A 13,376-nucleotide genomic window follows, 5' to 3' on the forward strand; every position below is an offset into this window, starting at 1 on the left:
ATAGCTTAACTTTATATCGTTCGAAATGGCTGAACGCCAGCATGTTTTTAAGTTCATAGCCAGCTATGATATCCATTTAAAAATTATATTTTTTATTATTTCTGACAAAAAGAGCAAGCATACGAAAAAAACTCACTACGCCACTGGATTGTGCTTAAAAAAGTGCCTTAAGAACGTCTTTACAGAATTTTAATATTGCGAGAAATAAAAAAGTTATGGGCAATTTTCAAAATGGTAAAAAATTCTAAAAAAAACCGTATCTCCGTTAACAAATAAACGTGTCTCAGAAATCGAGCCAATGACATCTATATCGGCTTTGCTCTATCTAGTCAGGAAATAGGTTTTCTCTGTTAAAACAGACCAATTCCGACCACCCTGTACAATAAATTAATATAGATAATAAAAAAGTCGGTTAATGGGTAATACAATAAAATGAATATTAACATTCTCGGTGTCTTGACTTGAGGGAAATTATATTGATTTAAGTCATTTTACTGACTTAACTTGCAGATTATCATGATTTAAGTAAAAAAAGACTTAAATAATGTTATATTGATTTCACAAAAATGATTTGACTTGAAAGAAAATGACTTAAGTCAAAGACTTAGAACTGAAGTCATTTGAACTTTATATTGAAATTTACTTAAGACTTAAATAATTTTGATTTTAGAAATGATTTAAGACTATCAGAAATGATTTAAGACTAACCTAACTGACTGTTGCAGCTCTGTATTGTAGTTAGTAATTTTTGATTTAAAACCAAACAAATTAGTGATAGTAAAGGAAGGAAAATGTTGATATGTATGAATGTAGGTTAGAAACATAATAATAGGAGCGATGTTCAAGAGTAATATTACCACTCACTTATCACATACAAAGAATACATATTTCCTAAGGGAATATATTATTTCATAATTTTGCTTTTTTTTCTGATTACATAGACACACACTTAGTATCACTTACAAAATCAAATTTATACCTAACTGTCACATGTAATAATTTAATGGGAATGGTGCCAATTTTTCGATATATACCAATCAAAAATATAAAGCTGTGCGTTTTTCACTGAATGAAACCCTGTCTTAATTGAAATATTATTTTTAGATATTTGTAAAAATATTCTCTGTGCACATAATCATATAAAACTGATATTTATTGAACATTTATTCTATTTATGATGCAAGATCATGTTTAATAAAATCACAAATTTGCAAATAAAAAAGGACAAAATGTAATTTACATCATTTTTTTAAATGTTGAAAGATAACATTCTTTATCAAAAGTGATTTCCATGATACGATATAATATAAGAATCATCAGTTAAAATCTTAACTAATAATTAAAATACTTTAAAGATATAATCTCTCATTGACATGCCTTTTTTAAGATTTTATTATACCGGGTGCGTCTCAAATGTGGCTCACCTCTATAACTTTTTTATTTTTTCAGTTAAAAAAAACGAGATTTGGTATGTTAGTATATGACATAAATTAGAATTGATTTTTTTCGGCTTTTCAGTCACTTCCTGTTTGACGGAAATGACTACAACTTTTGATTTTTAATTGGCACCCTCGTTATTTTTTAACTTTATTCGATAGAAAATGACATTCTGAATAGAATGACGTATCAAATGTCAACTTTTGACATTTTCGCATATGGTTTATTTGAAATTATAACTTGCGGCTCGTAACGAAAATTTGACTGGAAATACCAAGTGTGTGGTATCAAATTATTCCTAAAAAATGCTTTTCCCAAATATGCTAATGAGTCACCCTTGTTCCATTTGAAAAAAATGAGATATGATTAAAAATACGATTTGGGCATCTTTTAACCGGCCAGGATAAGACACTAAAAACATTATAGACGATCAAATCTATTTTTCAAGGCGCCTTGCTTAAAAATTAGTGTTCTTAACACAGCCATGTCACCCTAAATTAAAATTTAAAATACAATATGTTTTTGAGCGAATATGTCAAAAGTTGACATATGATATGTCATTCGATTCAGAGTGTCATTTTCTATCGAATAAAGTAGAAATATACCAAGGGTGCCATTTAAAATCATAAGTTGTAGTCATTTCCGGCGAAACAGGAATTGACCAAAAACAATTGAATACGTCAATCAAACCTAATTTATGTCATATACTAACATACCAAATCTCGTTTTTAACTAAAAAAATAAAAAAGTTATAGGGGTGAGCCACTTTTGAGACGCACCCGGTATTCATTTTTTTTGTCAAACTGAATGATCCCATCAGCTCTCTAGACGGGTTTCCGTTTTAATCCAGTTCAAGTAAAAAGGATCGTTATTTCGTCTTCAGACAACGTTTTGCTGGATACGTTTTGACTGAACAGGTAAGACTGACAGGTAAAATCCTTTGTGTAGACGGGGCTTAAGGAGACGATCTTAAGATATCGATTTTAGCGAAAAATACAAACTTTTTTCTACTTAATCATTCAGTGTATAATTATTAAGGGAATTTATTTACCTTACTTAAAATTTTGTTGTCAAAATATATCCGACGCACATCAGGAGCGATCATTAGCGAACATGATGATATACTAAAGATAAAGAATATCAAAAAACTTATATTTAATACTACATAGATAATGTTTTTATAGAATGGTATGTTTTATCGCCGCTATTCAAAATTGATACGACTGATATGAATGGCGTAGATTAAAAATATGGATAATAATTATTATTTATCAATGGCGGATCAAAAAGAAAACAAATAAAATTATTTGAATTATTTAAAATTCTCTTGACGAACATTCTTGCTAATAGTTTTTTATTAAGGCCTATTTACATCCAGTGGCTGGTACCAGTTTCACTGATACCACCAGCCGCTCTTGGTATACAATATTCCACCAACATGGACATACAAATATACGACCAATGCGTAGAAACGGTCAATAAGTTGGGTCAACATAAACGGTCAACACCTGGGATCCTGGTTAACATCGGACCTTGACCTCGACTTAGAGAAGGTTTTTGAGAAGCTTAACAAAGAAAGGGAACCACTTACAAATATCAAAAATGAAAGATTGAATACCTGGGCCATGTCACCCAGAATAGTAGAGCAAAGCGGCTAAAGTCAATCATCGAAGAGAAGATAGAAGACAGACGAGGATTTGAGAGTTGCCAGCACTTGACATACGAGATTGGACTGTTCTAGACTCACAAGCCGTGTTTCGAGCTGCACAGGACAGACAATGTTTCGCCGAGATTGTTGCAATGAAGATGGTACCATAAGAAGAAGATCAAAACCGGTAGAGAGATCGACACCTGTGTCGAGATCAACACCTTTATCAAGATCCACACCTGTGTCGAGTTCAACACCTGTGTCGAGATCAATACCGGTTGTGATTATAACAACGGTACACCGAGTATATGGACATGTGGCTAGGATAACAAATGAATGGTGGACATAGAGACTTGTGGAATGGAGACCAAGACACGAGGCCTACAGAAGCAGAGGACGACCTCCTGGTCGATGGACAAATGATATTAAAAAAGTGGCTGGAAACTGCATTCAAGTGGCACAAAATACAAATAAATGGCTAGAGGTAATGGGAGGCTTTTGATCAGCAGTGGACGGAATAAATGGTGGTGATGGTGATAATGACACCGAGTATCCCATTAGATTAGATTAGATTCATAGAGGTGGCTTTCGGCCTGATCCACTGCGACCTTCTCAGATCTATTGTGGTCCTCTTCTGATCCTTAGATTACATTCTCCAGTCCTATCCTTTTCACAAAGTTTAGCAACTTGTAGACTGAACCCTCCATGTAGCTCGCTGGTCCTATCATTGTCTATTACCGAGAACCGCACATTTGCCAGGCTGTCACACCGACATAAAATGTGTTCTGTCGTTTCTTCTTCAGATTGGCAGAACCTACACATAGCTCCGTCTGTCAGTCCCATCAGCTTTAGATGCCTATTTAGCTTACAATGCCCTGTTAGTAGACCTACTACAGCTTTGACTGTCTTTCTGTCCTTGCTTATCAGATACATTTTGGCGAATGTTCTACAATGAACCTTTTCACCTGTCTCTGCCCTGGTGAGTTTTTCCACCATTCTAGAGATTTGTTGGCCACCCATCCTTCCGTGGCCATTCTTGTGACCGCCTTCGCAACGCCGAGGAAAGGTTCTGGGCTTATGAATGGCACTGATGAGCCTTGCTTGCCCCTTTCATCTGCCTTTTCGTTACCCTTGTGACCCTCGTGCACTGACACCCAGGCCAAGGTAACAGTGCTACATTCGCCCAAAGTATTCAAAGCACGCACACAGTCCCACACTAGTCTAGAATTGCGGAACCAAGTGCCTTTAGTTCTACACAATAGTGGATTGCCGTTATTTCTGCCTGAAAATTTTTGACATACTTAGATAGGTTTACGAGAAAGATCTCCCTTGTCTCGGCCCTACTATCCCAGCTACTACTCATTGCATTTACTAATAAGTCCGGTAGTAGCATTAATGAATGCTCCCTCAATATCTAAAAAAGCGGCCATTGCTATTTCTTTCTCCTCTATCGACTTTGATACCTTGCCTACCTTAGGAAGATATATGACTTTAACCTTTTGCCATCTTTCTGGATTGACTCCCCATGCCAGGCTAGCTTTGAGAATCTTACATATGTGAGGTATTAATGCCTCTATTCCCCTCTGTAATAGTATGGTAGTAATAAATAATATAGTAGTATATATAATATATACCGTCTGTACCCGGAGATTTATACGGCTGGAATTGATTTATTGCCCATCTAATTCTACTTGGTCTGGTAACTTCTGTGGCAATTTTCCAATCCACAGGCCTTGACCTGGCCAGCCTTGGGTCTAGGTTGGTTTGCCTAGTAGAGTCCCTCAGAATTAGTGAGGCCGGAAAGTGAATTTTTATTAATTTTTTTAAGAGTTTCCTCTTTAGTTTCTGTGTAAGTGCCATCAGCTTTCGAATACATATTACCTTATATGGTTATATACATTATAACTTTTGAAACCGAGTATCCCATATTTGACAACTGGTGTTAGTCCAAAACCGGTTTTAAACCGGTGTACCAAACAAAAAATAGACGCGCATCAAAACAGTTGCTAAGAATCATAAAGTTGTTGTCAGCCTTTATGCGGTGATACTGCTGTTCTTACGTTATCAGGTGGGAAAAGTGCTGTTTTTAGAAGCCTTTCTCATGACTACTTTCAATGACTATATACTTTTGAGATATTCCAATCTTTTCTTTATTTACAAGATACCATATCATGCAAAAATTGATCAGAGTAGTGCCTCTTCCATACATTTCGTCCTTAAATAATAATGGTGCATATATCTGCACCTTTTGCGGATGTTCTTTTATTCGCAAAGTTTTCATTCAGTCGTACGAATGCGCGTCGTGACAAAAAAACTTTTGCTTTTATTTTTGGAGTTTTTCTTGGTGGGGAGATTAAATAAATAGTTAATTTTATACAAGACGATAAAGTGGTATTTTATCGTCGACCGAACAGATTCGCGATTTCATCGCTCGTGAATTAATTTCGGGAGACGATAATGCAATTTTATCGTCGTGTATAAAACATTATTTTTTCCATAGCGAGTTACGTTTTAAAAAATATTCAGAAATTATTATTTCAAGGAATTTATTACGAGTAGAAAAAAATATTGCGCTGGGTTGGCGTTGGTTTCTATGCAATTTGACAAATACATAAAGCTGTCTTTAGTTGTCAGTTTTGAGTCAATATTTTTTAATTCTCTTTTGTGTCGATTGCTGATTGAATTGGAGCCAGAAATGGCTCAAAACGAAATAAGTAAATTACCAACAGATATTCAGGCTGAGGCGACAAACGCCATATCCAAACTACTTCCATTTAAATCCCGAATAACTTATGAAAAAGAATACAAAAATTTTCAAAAATGGAAGCAAATAAAAAACGTGCGAGTAGAAATAAAGTTTTTAACCTATCCTCGCTGTTAAAGTATCACTTAATCTACCCTTGCGGTTAAAGTAGTATTTTATCTACTATTTTTGATAAATATAAGGCAATTTTAACAGTTGCTAGGGAAAAAAGTTGATTTAATTGCTGAATCGATAGCGGCAAAAAGGATTTGTTGGAACGTGGATGATGGAACTAAAGGTAGATGTGACTATTTCAAAATGTTAAAAAGTGTGTAATATATATGTATGTATATAATAACATTATATACAGGGTGAGTTTCCTACGATGTTCTCTATGGGTATCTCGGAAACTACTGGAGATAGAGAGTCGGTTTAATGGGGAAAGAATTGCAGTTTTGTGGGGTCATAAATATGCGCCTTTCAGATTTTTGAAAAAGTTCATGGCTTACTAGATATTTAAAAAAAAAAACAAATTTTGGCTATTTTAAAAATTGTCCCTAATTCCATTATAATCTATTTTAGACAAAGAGTTTTCAGATAAAAGTTGTAGATAATCACATCCCTAATGAGACTGCGTTCTCCGACTTTTTCTAAAGCCTGTCATTTTTGACATATGACACAAACATATGTTTTATTAAATGTAAACCATAGTTGGCCATGACTTCATAAAAAGCGCCATTTTTTAAGCTTTTCAGCGATATAAGCTATAATATGTTTCTTTCGCAAAATTACTGAGTTATAGCCAATTCTTATCTTTCTTGACGAATTTCACTTAGTTAGCCATGGAAACAAGTTCAATCGTCGTTGCTCTCAGAAATATGAAATTGTCACATCCAATCTATGTAAATTAAAATAAACAAAAATTGTAAATAGGAGTTTTTCAAATGAAGAAAAGCGTGTAGGATTATTGGTTCAACTTTTCTTGGCCATACAACTTTTCTTGGCCATACATCTCCAGTAGTTTCCGAGATGCCCATAGAGAACATCGTAGGAACCTCACCCTGTATATGGTTGGAAATAAAATATTTTATGAATTGACTGCAAGTTAAACAAAGTAGGTATGTTATGTGGCGCTACTGTGGAAATCAATCACTTATCTTATCGATTGTATTGTTCCAGTCAGTAGCCAAGTTTTGCGCCTCAATTGGAGACAAATGAGTAAGATAAAAAGATGAAAGCCTTCACAATATTTGCTGTAATTAGATTATTTGTACAAATAATAATTGTATATTTTATTATTTTATAAGGTTTATTGAGGTGATTTGAGTAAATTTGTTAGAGGATTAACAGATGTAAACTAATATAATTACTTAGCAAACACACCAATTTTGTATCTAATGGATATAATAAAAGTGTTATAATTATTTGTATTAAAAATAATACATAAACATATTATAGTACTGTTGTAGAAATAAATAATTATTTCTCTAATAAATATCAGCACCCTATGATAGAAAAAAAAACGGCGTCAGCGATGGCTATGAAATGAAGATTGCTGGTAATTTATATGTAAAATTATATGGGAAATGTCAACGATCGTCGTTTCCAAGCCAACTGGAGCCTGTTTTTTTATCGGTCATACGATGTTAGTCAGTTTTTTAACTAAAAAAATACTTTATTGTTTTATATTTCTATAGCTTACAAAAAATTCAAAATTTTCTTTTCTTTTGTAAAATTTTCTATTAATTTGTAAAATCTTTTACAAAATTTTCTATATTAGCTTACAAAAAATACATATTAGAGATAAATTAAGATTTTGAGAAAAATTTGAGAAATATTTGTCATACTTTATATCAGTTGCATGATAATATAGGTTATTGATTTTTCTTGCATTTTGAATAATGCTTATATGAAATGTATAAATATAGTTTGAGATAACAAATCAAACAATGCAAAAATACTCTTAAATATTTAATATTTCCAACGGTGCAGATTATTTTTCAAAAAGATTAAGATTATTCTATAAGTATCTATTGACTGAGTATATTATGATATTTAAAAGATCAGTAACACTAAAATAGGCCATATCTAGAAGGTAGTTTAACGTAGCTTTAAATTGAGGTTTTAGTAAATTTCTTTCATTTAAAGATAATTTACCATAGATAATTACCAAGCATATGCAGGAGCAAACTATGTACAAATTTACCAAACTATACCGAGTATTTCTCGCATCTTCTCTATTTTCGCATATGGTTTATTTGAAATTGTAACATGCGGTTCATAAGGACCATTTGATTTGAAATACCAAGTGTGTGATACGAAATTATTCGTAAAAAATGCTTTTTCCAAATATGTTAATGAGTCACCCTCGTCCCATTTGAAAAAATTGAGAAATTATTAAAAATACGACTTAAGCATATTTTAATCGGCCAGGACAAGACACGAAAAACATTATACGATCAAATCTATTTTTCAAGGCTCCTTCATTATAAATTAGTGTTTTGGCACTCTAGATTCAGATTTAAAATACGATTTTTTAAGCGAAAATGACAAATGTTTATAGGTGATATGTCATTCTATTCAGAGTGTCATTTTCTATCAAATAAAATAAAAAAAATACCGATGGTGCTATTTGAAAATCAAAAGTTGTAGTTATTTCCGGTGAAACAGGAAGTGATCGAAAACAATTGAATACGTCAATCAATCCAAATTTATGCCATATATTAACATACCAAATCTGTCTTTTTAATCTGAAAAAGTAAAAAAAGTTATAGAGGTGAGTCACTTTTGAGAAACACCCGCTGTATAATCAAACATAAATATCATTTTTTTCAGAAAGCAAAGATATAGCTATTAGGTAGATATATACTATGCCATAAAAATAGACGTCAGAGTTGGCTTGGAAATAAAGATCGTTGTAATTTTAATGTAAAATTATATGGTGAAAGTCATTCTTCGTCCTCTCCAAACCCCCTTGACGCGATTTTTCCGACATTACGATACATATAAAAAGTTTATTTTATATGTAGTAAGAGTTAATATGTTATACAGGGTGTCCCAGGCTGAGCGTACATTAGAAGTTTCTAGAGAACTACAATATCTAGATCGGAGATTTTTTGCACATCATTGTTATCTTTTTTTGCACATTTTTGCACATCATTATATGATATTTATATATTTGCACATCATTCACAACGAGATCTATCGATTAAAAATATTTTCAATATGGCGGCACTTCCGGAAATACCGGAAGTTGGCAGCAACTTCCTTATTTTAAATGGGTGTCCCCATTTTTTATTACATACTTAAATTCTCTGTAAACTTTAATGAATTCTGATACTAAACACTCTATACCTAACATTAACCGTTTTTAAGAAAAAATTCACAGATTTTGCAACATGCGCAACCATCATAGGCGTATTGAAAATACCAGACACAAGTCGGCGGTTGTCGACAATCGCTTGTTTTTTACATTTTATGTTAACTTGTGGCGTCATTTGGAAGAGCTCAATAGAAATATAAAAGAACTAAACCTTGTTCGTTGGAAAGCAATTTGACATTCGTGACGTCAGCACTCCGGCAATCTAGCGTATCATTGATCACAATTCACAAATATATTCCAGATACGTATAGTGATCAAGTTTAACGTTCGCAACGTTGAATAATTTTGATATTTGATTTTTATCGCGATGTTTTCTTGTAAAAGTGAAGAATTTAGTGAGGAAAATATTGATGATGGATATGAACGTGTGCGGATTCGTGATTGGTCACGATTACGGTCACGACACTATGACGGGCTCCTATACCCACGTAGGAGCCCAAAATATTTACCAAAATTAGGTACCAAAATTTATTAGGTATCAAAAATGCTTTTCCAAATATGCTAATGAGCCACTCTCGTTTCATTAAAAAAAAATTGAGTTATGATTAAAATACGAAATGGGCATATTTCAACTGACCAGGAAAAAACACAAAAAATATTAGACGACCAAATCAATTTTTCCAAAGCTCCTTGATTAATCCTTGATTAAAAAATAATGGTTTTAATACAGCCATGACACTAGATTGAATTTTAAAATGCTATTTTTGATTTAATTGAAAATGTCAAAAGTTGACATATGATTGTTGATGTCAAAAAAAGTACCGTATGATCGAATAAAGTACCGTATGATCGAATAAAAACGGCGTCAGCGTTCTATCAAATAAAGTACCGTATGATCGAATAAAAACGGCGTCAGCAATGGCTATTTTATATGTAAATTTATATGAGAAATGTCATCGATGTTCATTTCATAGCCATCGCTGACGCCGTTTTTTTTCGATCTTACGGTATAAAAAATACCGAGGGTACCATCTAAAAATCAAATGTATACATTTCCGGTAAAACAGGAAGTGACCGAAACTAACTGAATACGAATCAATCTCGATTTATGTCATATACCTACTAACATTCCCAATTTAGTTTTTTTCTCGGAATCTGAAAAAATAAAAAAGTTATAGAGGTGAACCACTTTTAAAAAAAAACACTCAGTATAGGCTGTGTCATTGAAAGAGTCTGCAGATATTTTTTTAAATTTTAAATACGTAGAATTAACCATTAATATATGTTGAACACCCTGTAGCATCTGCCTTAAATATCTACATAGTATCTAATATTTTTTTCATCATCAACAAATTGAAATATTAGAAAACTAGTTTTAGGTTACACCATTATACAAGGATTATACATAAAAAAGTAATAATTTTACGCAGGATCTAAAATAAAATAGGATGTTACATTTAAAAAAAAACATTATGTTAAATCCGTCATACTTTTTACAAAGTTACAGAGGTAGGTAGGTATAGTTTCATATATTTTTTTAATTATCCATCTAGAAATAAAATATATATATACCTAATATAATAATTTAGTATTTAACAAGGGGCCATGAAAATCAAAATAAATATAAATCCATATCCAAAAATAAAAAATGTAAATAACGCTTTGAGGTAAAAATTCGGTTCAAAGCAGATAAGATATTTTATTCTTTACCCAGAATTAAATTCGAAGAATTCCTAGTCCCTACTTCTTTGCCAAATTCAATAGTCTCCGCCCCTTTTTACGTTTTAATTTCTGCCACCAGTTGGCAGCATCGACTTATACAGGCACATTGACTAACTATTAATATATAAACAAGGGATATAGCTATTAGGTAGATATATACTATGCCATAAAAATAGACGTCAGAGTTGGCTTGGAAATAAAGATCGTTGATCGTTGTAATTTTAATGTAAAATTATATGGTGAAAGTCAGTCTTCGTCCTCTCCAAACCCCCTTGACGCGATTTTTCCGACATTACCATACATCTAAAATGTTTATTTTGTATGTAGTAAGAGTAAATATGTTATACGGGGTGTCCCAGGCTGAGCGTGCGTTAGAACGTGCGTTGTTCGAATATCATATAATAATGACCACAGCTGTTATGGAATTAAGCGATTAAAAAATTCAAATGGAAACCCACTTTTTTATTTCACTAGTGAAAAGGTTTTTCAATTCGTTACTTTTTGACTATACATGTTTCTATACCTAAAATAAATTGAAGTTTAAGTTAAGTTATTTAAGATTTAGTTTTAAAGCGTATATTTTTCTTGATTTTAATCAGTAGCCTATGACTTTAAACGTCAAGTGATGTAAAACAGTAGATCTGACCATGTCATATTGTGACACTTTGTTCAAAAAGCAGTATGTCATCGATCATTATTTCCAAGACAACTTTGCGCTGTTTTTTTTTCGATCAGTATTTTATTAATAATATCAACTATGCTATTAGATATTAAAAAACAGCGAAAATACGAGATATATTTTTATAAATTCACTTTTTAAAGTCTTAAGGGGGGGGCGGGCAGTATTTATAATATAGGAAATTCAAATAATTCGTTTTCTGACAGATGGGAATAAATTGTCTAACTGTTTGACACTTAATGTCAAAGGAAGCTAGATAAAATCAAGAAAAAATTACGTTTTCAAACTAAATCTTAAATAACTTAAAAACGATTTATTTTAGGTATAGGAATATGTATACTCAAAAAGTAACGAAATGGAAAATCTTTTCACTAGTAAAATAAAAAAGTGGGTTTACGTTTGAAAAAAATGATTTATGATAATTTTTTAATCGTTCAATTCCATAACAGCTACCGCCATTATTATATGACATTTGAACACTTTAATTTTTGGAATAGATAGCCATATGTCTTCTCTTTATGCCACAGTGGCTGTGATAATCACTAAATGTGACTTTTAGGCTATACAAATTTTTTTGACAGGTAGTTTTTTTCGTCCAGAAATTTTAAATATTTTTTTTTCTCAAAAACGGTTAATGTTAGGTATAGAGTGTTTAATATCAATATTCATAGAATTTTAGAGAGAATTTAAGTATGTAATAAAAATGGGGGCACCCCTTTAAAATAAGAAAGTTGCTGTCAACTTCCGTATTTCCGGAAGTGCCGCCATATTGAAAATATTTTTAATCGATAGATCTCGTTCTAAATCAATGATGTGCAAAAAATCTCCGATCTAGATATTGCGCTTCTCTAGAAACTTCTAATGCACACTCAGCCTGGGACACCCTGTATACTGGTAATTAAAACCATAGGCTATAGAGAGAGATAAATAATATCTGCTTGTATTCTATGGTAAAACTGTGTGTGTTAAATTTAAATCTAATTTTAAAAATTATAAAAGATAACAAATTGCTAATGGACAAAATAATCTTGATATTATAGTAAGTAGGTATAATATTAAGTTTTAATGCCTCTCCATTTATATATAAAACATTAAAAAATGGTAATCAGGAAACAGGGCCTCATTTATATAGTAATTGTGATCTTCGGCTGATATGTTTCAATATGACAATTATTATAAAATGTGTGTTCATCCAACTATGCATGTATGAAAAATTAAAAAAAAATATATTAAATTATTATGGCCTGTGAGATGAAATAGTGCGCAACACAATGAGTGCCGCAGTTGGAACTCTGATTGGATTATCTATGTTAGCTGCTGGAGCTTTATATGTTTCTTTCAGTAAGTCGCTAATTTAATTATTGTAATATTGTTAATAAATATGTTCTGAAACTAGATATTTCGATATACAGTATCTCCCCGGATTAGCTTTACAAGAGGAACACTCTTTTATTATTGACATTTTCAGAAAAATGCATTCTTCATAAAAAAATTTGTTTGTTCTAAAATGGTCAATCCCATTTATACTTTTCCAAATTTCCATACCGTTTTAGTTTTATCTCTACATAATATGTTTCGGCTTGTCAGGTCTTTTTCTGGATATTCTTAAAACTAACAGTCTAACTACAGTATAATGAAATTTACTACAGTATTACTACTTACTACAGTATAATTAATTATTAAATAGAAAATGTGTTAAAAAATTCTTGTTCTGATTTTAATATTTTATAGTTGTTCGAGGTAATTTAGGCGTCTGTCTTTTGATTCTCTATGTAGTAATTTAAATTGAATTAATATAAATTTTGTTACTATTTAATATCCAGTG

The 13,376-nt window shown here is 31.9% G+C and overlaps 1 protein-coding gene across 4 annotated transcripts in view; it reads right to left on the bottom strand.

The window, feature by feature from the left end:
* Window positions 1–13,376, bottom strand: part of LOC115880644 (ATP-dependent translocase ABCB1) — an 80,568-nt gene that overhangs the window by 59,184 nt on the left and 8,008 nt on the right. Inside the window, exon 1 of one of the 4 annotated variants that reach the window (XM_030897922.1) lies at window positions 2,489–2,610. The exons of 1 other annotated variant lie outside the window; for it this stretch is intronic. The gene's annotated coding sequence lies outside the window, so the exon portion shown is untranslated. Of the gene's footprint in view, window positions 1–2,488; window positions 2,611–13,376 lie in introns of those variants that run through there. 2 more of the 4 variants (XM_030897923.1, XM_030897925.1) reach the window with 2 other exon arrangements.

This window comes from Sitophilus oryzae, unplaced genomic scaffold (genome assembly GCF_002938485.1).
Source record: "Sitophilus oryzae breed Bouriz unplaced genomic scaffold, Soryzae_2.0 scaffold_1639_pilon_pilon, whole genome shotgun sequence".
NCBI classification, from domain to species: Eukaryota; Metazoa; Arthropoda; class Insecta; order Coleoptera; family Curculionidae; genus Sitophilus; species Sitophilus oryzae.